This window comes from Portunus trituberculatus, chromosome 37 (assembly GCF_017591435.1).
Source record: "Portunus trituberculatus isolate SZX2019 chromosome 37, ASM1759143v1, whole genome shotgun sequence".
NCBI lineage: Eukaryota > Metazoa > Arthropoda > Malacostraca > Decapoda > Portunidae > Portunus > Portunus trituberculatus.
The window spans coordinates 16,256,540-16,262,663 of NC_059291.1; positions in this window are offsets into that span (position 1 = coordinate 16,256,540).

Consider the following 6,124-nt stretch of genomic DNA (forward strand, 5'->3'; position numbering starts at 1 on the left):
GCTTGGTTGTGATGGGATGAACATTTAGTCTTTGCTCTTGCATCCCCTAACTTTTATATATATTTTTTTTTATATGTTCTCCAGCTGTATAGTCGTCCATGAGACTTTCCTCTCTACCAAGGCCATAAATGTATTGTAAAACCTATCTATTACATAATTTACTCTCCATCTGACGTTTTCTTCGATCGACGCGACACCAATCCATTCGCTCTTCTCCACGTATAAGTCATCCTCCTTGCTTATTATTGGTCTCCAGAACGTGCAGGGCCCCACGTGGTCAGAGAAATTCAGCGACGCTTTCCCGACCTCACTGGGCCTATAGGGACTGTGCGACACGTGGTGGTGGTGGTGGTGATGGTGGCGGTTGTGGAGGGGTGTGTGGTCTTTGGGGCAGGTGGTGAGGGAGATAGGCAGGTGAGGGAGGCGCAAATTGGTGAGGCTCCTTACTCATTGTCTTCAGGGAGTAGACTTGAAAGATTCCCTGAGTGTTGGCTGGGTCTCTCTCTCTCTCTCTCTCTCTCTCTCTCTCTCTCTCTCTCTCTCTCTCTCTCTCAGCGAACCTCGTCTTTTTAACAATAATGTGTTATCGCTTTCCTTCTTTATTTGTTTGATCTCCGTCCATTATTCGCTGCGATATAATTAGCTGTATCTTCCCTGGATCTCATTACGTGAAATCAATACACAGCCCTGCGAGGAATGATTGAAGAAGAAAAAAAATGTAGATAAGTGTAGCTTTTAATTATGGTTGAGCGGGAGATAGAACACGTCAGGTTTTCAGGGTGGTAATGAACACGAAACCAAGAGAGGCATAGTATTAGTAGTAGTAGTAGTAGTAGTAGTAGTAGTAGTAGTAGTAGTGGTGGTGGTAGTAGTGTTGTAGTAGTATAAGTAATAGTAGTAGTAATAGTAGTAGTAGTAGTAGTAGTAGTAGTAGTAGCAATAGTTGTAGTAGTAATAGTAGTAGTAGTAATAGTAGTAGTATATAGTAGAATTGATAGTATCGTTGGTGGTGGTATCTGAATTATTTATGTAAAAAAAAAACATAATTTGCAAAATATTTCATGTAATTACCATATGTCGGAAATTCGATATTTCTACAGAAAGCAGTTTTCTTTCTTTGTTTTTTTTCTTTTCTTCCTTTTAATTTCGGTATCTTTATTAAATATCAAGATAAATAATTTAGAAAATACTGAAAAAATTGAGATAGACAAAGGTAAAAAAGAAGTGAGTCTCCTGGCAAAAAGGGAACTGGCAAAGGAAATTCCAAATGAAGTGGTACACAACAAATTGGATTGGACATGGAAACAGAAGAGAGAGTAGGAAATGTTTGTAAGTAGTGGGAAGATATAGCAGAGATGGAAGGAACGTTTTTGAAGACATGAACACTGAGAATGCAAAGGGAGAGGTGGGAGTGATTTTCATATCCCACACCTCTTTATCGGACAACAAGTTTACTTATTTAAAGGGGAAAAAAACTCGGCTCTAAGAAACAACTGTGCAGGTGTTTGCGTTGGGGGAGGGGAGTGGGGAGTTATAAAAGCACTTGCACCTGACCATGTAAATCGACTTTGCATGTAATTTGTTACACCACTATATTGAAAAGAGGTTGAAGTTAGGATCTTACTATAACTGTTGTGTGCACACCAGCTTGTGAAATTGGGTGTAATGATCAGCAAGGATACATGTCCCTCTCACAGACAGTGTTGTCACATGTGCTTGCGCAAATCTGTCTAATCTCTTGAAAACTAATCAACATGTGCAATACATCCAAAAGTTTTCTTATTATTGTAAATTTTGTTATTAAATAAAAAAAAAAATAGTACATCGTGTAATAATAAGTTTTGAAGTGAAAGTTCCATTACAATTTGGCATCACAGTCCGGGGTGGCAAGTCACACATTAAAAAATAACGGCCAAGTCCGATCCCCGAGTGACGTGGCACCTCGCATGTGGCACATGTGCGTGCCACGTCACTTCGGTGTGAAACGTTGCATATGTTTCTGGATGTTCATTTTCACGTGGCATGCCACGTGCGACGTGCCACCTTGGTGTGCTAGCTGCCTTACACTTTAAAATACTGCAAGCAAACGAGAGATCTTGATGTAGTTGTCTTCCCTTCTATGATCGTTGTTTTTGCACAGAACTGTCATTCCTTTGTTAACGAGAAGGCGCTATGAATTTACAATTGTATAGTGTTGAGATAACGTAGGCTAGAAGTTACCACAATCTCACATACAATGATTAATGAACTGACTGATGAATGGATGGATAGATGAACGGCTTGATTACCTAACATTAAACTGCATCTGAAATATGTAGATTTGATTATCCGAAAACTTACAAACTGTACTAATATTGCATGTGTGTGTGTGTGTGTGTGTGTTTCACTGTTTGATCTGCTGCAGTCTCTGACGAGACAGCCAGACGTTACCCTAAGGAACGAGCTCAGAGCTCATTATTTCCGATCTTCGGATAGGCCTGAAACCAGGCACACACCACACACCGGGACAACAAGGTCACAACTCCTCGATTTACATCCCGTACCTACTCACTGCTAGGTGAACAGGGGCTACACGTGAAAGGAGACACACCCAAATATCTCCACCCGGCCGGGGAATCGAACCCCGGTCCTCTGGCTTGTGAAGCCAGCGCTCTAACCACTGAGCTACCGTGTGTGTGTGTGTGTGTGTGTACTATTTATTTACTCACTCACTATCTCAAGTCATATACCTCAGATAACATAAAACCGAAGAGTGTCAGGAATCCCTTTATATGGAAACAACCAAACAGTCTCGCTACAAGAGGAATCGTGACACGAACTAAAAAAGAAGAAAAAATAAATGAATATAGAACACACAGTAACCTTCCTTTCCTTCTTACTATCTTCCTTATTTCCTTTCTTCTTTCCGTAACACTTCCCCGTCACACCTTCACCTCCATTGCATCAGTGGTAACAAAGGCTACATAGTTATAGTAATGATCCGGGTGACAGTCGCAGGAGAAAGTGGGGGGAAAGTTGGTTGGGAGGAAATGTTGTCATAAGAGGTAAATACGAAGAGAGAGAGAGAGAGAGAGAGAGAGAGAGAGAGAGAGAGAGAGAGAGAGAGAGAGAGAGAGAGAGAAATCGGTCACGGTATGGGTGGGTGGGTAGTTGGGGGATAGGAGAGCTAATTAGAGAGAAAGTGAGAAACTCGCGAAATACACACACACACACACACACACACACACACACACACACACACACACACACACACACACACAGGAGAGAGAGAGAGAGAGAGAGAGAGAGAGAGAGAGAGAGAGAGAGAGAGAGAGAGTTTTATTGTAGAGAAGGAGAGGTAAGTGAGGTGAGGCAAGGGTTAAGATTCCTGTTCCCAAAGGAGAGTAAAGACGGTCATGTCAAATCCTTCTCCTCCTCCTTCAACTCCCTCAGGTCTTTAGCCAATCCCTTTCCCTACACCACGCTAGCCCGCCCCCCTCCCTCACAAATACCTCAGTAACCCCGCGGGATTCAATTTGGTCCGAAGGTAGCCAAGCCTTGACCTCAGCTTCCCTCTCTAAAGGCGGTGTCACTATAAAGGCGGTGTCACACTATATAGCACTTTTTCCGTCGTTTTTCAGAAAATCGACAATATTTTTGGTGCGGCCTGTCACACACAAACGGTGTTTCGTCGTCACTTTCCGCCGTCACTTCCCGCCAACACAATGTAAACACAAACATGGAGACCACGCTGCGGCAAAGATACGCAGCTCTGAACGTAATATTGTGTATTACGAAACTTAGATGAGCTAAACAAGCCAAAAAGCGTGCATGGATGCGTTCATGGTTAGTGGTAGAACCAATGCACGTAGAAGCAGGTTGAGGAGACGCGGCAAGTCTTGTGGTCTTGGTCTTGGTATGTAAACAAAGGCGGAAAATTTGCAGACGGAAACGATCTATCGTCTGACAAATTCATGCGATAAGTTCATGTGGAACGTTGAAAAATCGACGGAAATCGCATTAATCGACTGAAAAAGTGCTAGTGTGACACCGCCTTAAATAGCACTTTTTCCGTCGATTAATGCGATTTTCATCTAGTTTTCAACGTTACGCATGAACTTATCGCATGAATTTGTCAGACGATAGGGATCGTTTCCGTCTGCAAATTTTCCTCCTTTGTTTACATACCAAGACCAAGACCACAAGACTTGCCGCGTCTCCTCAATCTGCTTCTACGTGCATTGGTTCTACCACTAACCATGAACGCATCCGTGCACGCTTTTTGTCTTGTTTAGCTCGTCTAAGTTTCGTAATATACGTTTAGAGCTGCGTATCTTTGCCGCAGCGTGGCCTCCATGTTTGTTTACATTAATTTGTCGGTGTGTGTCGGCGGGAAGTGACGACGAAACACCGTTTGTGTGTGACAGGCCGCAGCCAAAATATTGTCGATTTTCTGAAAAACGACGAAAAAAGTGCTAGTGTGACACCGCCTTAAGGTTGATGTGCAAGGGAAGGAAAAGAAAAGTGCTGGAGTCGTTTCTGTGTGTCTCAGTCACGTATGTGTGTGTGTGACTGTGTGTGTGTGAGTGTGTGTGTGTGCATGCCAGTGGTCACGACCGGAAACAATGCCAGTGAGTGTGTACGCAGCTGCTTGTGTGTGTGTGTGTGTGTGTGTGTGTGTGTGTGTGTGTGTGTGTGCGCGCGCGAATATTATCATTATTCGTCCTGTTTTCCTTCGGCGCCTGTTTTACTGATTCAGCAGTTTATTCACACTTATTTTATTTTCCTCCTTAGCTATTCCCACCCCATGCACTATTTGTGTACTCTCTCTCTCTCTCTCTCTCTCTCTCTCTCTCTCTCTCTCTCTCTCTCTCTCTCTCTTATATTTCATCTTCATGTCATGGCTGTATTGTCATATTGTAGCAAAGAGAGAGAGAGAGAGAGAGAGAGAGAGAGAGAGAGAGAGAGAGAGAGAAATTAATCGTTTTTTTTTTTTTTTTTTGGAATGAGAAGTTGTGAAGAGGTTTATTGGATGGAGTGGCAGTGCTGGACTGCTGGTTATATAGTGTCAATTGTGAGGAAGACACAGGTGAATCAGGGAATGTCTTGGATCTTGACTATTTCTACGTACTGGATGCTTTGAAAGATAGTTAAAATGCTAAGATCAACAATTTATTAAGCCTCTTTTATTTTGTCTTTGAGTTTGCGTATTAATGATAGACATATCATCATTTATATTGAGATCTATCATAATTTTCTTTCATTATATGTTTACATTGATAAAATTCAATTAAATTCCATAAACCATCTTAGGTTTCTTGTCAAATTGTAGACATAATCGGAGTGATCAAGAGAGCAACATTTCTTTCTTCTTTTTTTTATGTTTGGTAAACTCTGGTGGAAGTTATCTGGCTTTTCATCAATATTTTCATATTTCTTTCAAGAATTCATCCATGAATCTACAAAACAGAAGATGTGGAAGCATGTAAACCCGATCAGTCATCTACATAGCCTTTGTAAGATTGCCCCGATGAGAGGTTAAAACAGTTAACAATATAAGGACTAAAACTAAAACTTAACAAATACGGATATGTCATATATTTTCCTCGTAGTACCGTTTGCTGGTTCAAAGATATGATTGCTTGCTTTCCTCTCCATGGCGTGACGAAGTATTTTGTAATTTGGTGGTGATAATGAGAGTAATAGTGGTGTGTTGAGGTGATAAGTGTCACTATGTTATTAGCAATACGCCAACTGTCATATAAAACACGATACTTTCTATTTATGCCTTACTCTAAGTTGTCTGCTTTGTATAAGAAAAAATTTAATAATAAAATAAGGAAGAGAAAGTTGGACAAGACGGCAACACCAGCGACTCTGAAACACTACTATGTATTTCTGGTTTTCGTTCAGTCCCAAAACTTGAGTACTCTCACATTGAACGAATAATTTAGCATATGACTCTTATTGGTATGAAATATTTGAACTTTGTCATATAAACCATAAACTGTATTTGTCAAGTTATAATTGAGGTAATACATGTTTGATTAGTTTTACGGAGAGAAGGCAAGGAAATAGAGTTAGTACGTGAACGAATTTTAATGAAAAAGTCAGAAGCTTTCACCAGACAAACTCAACTCAACAG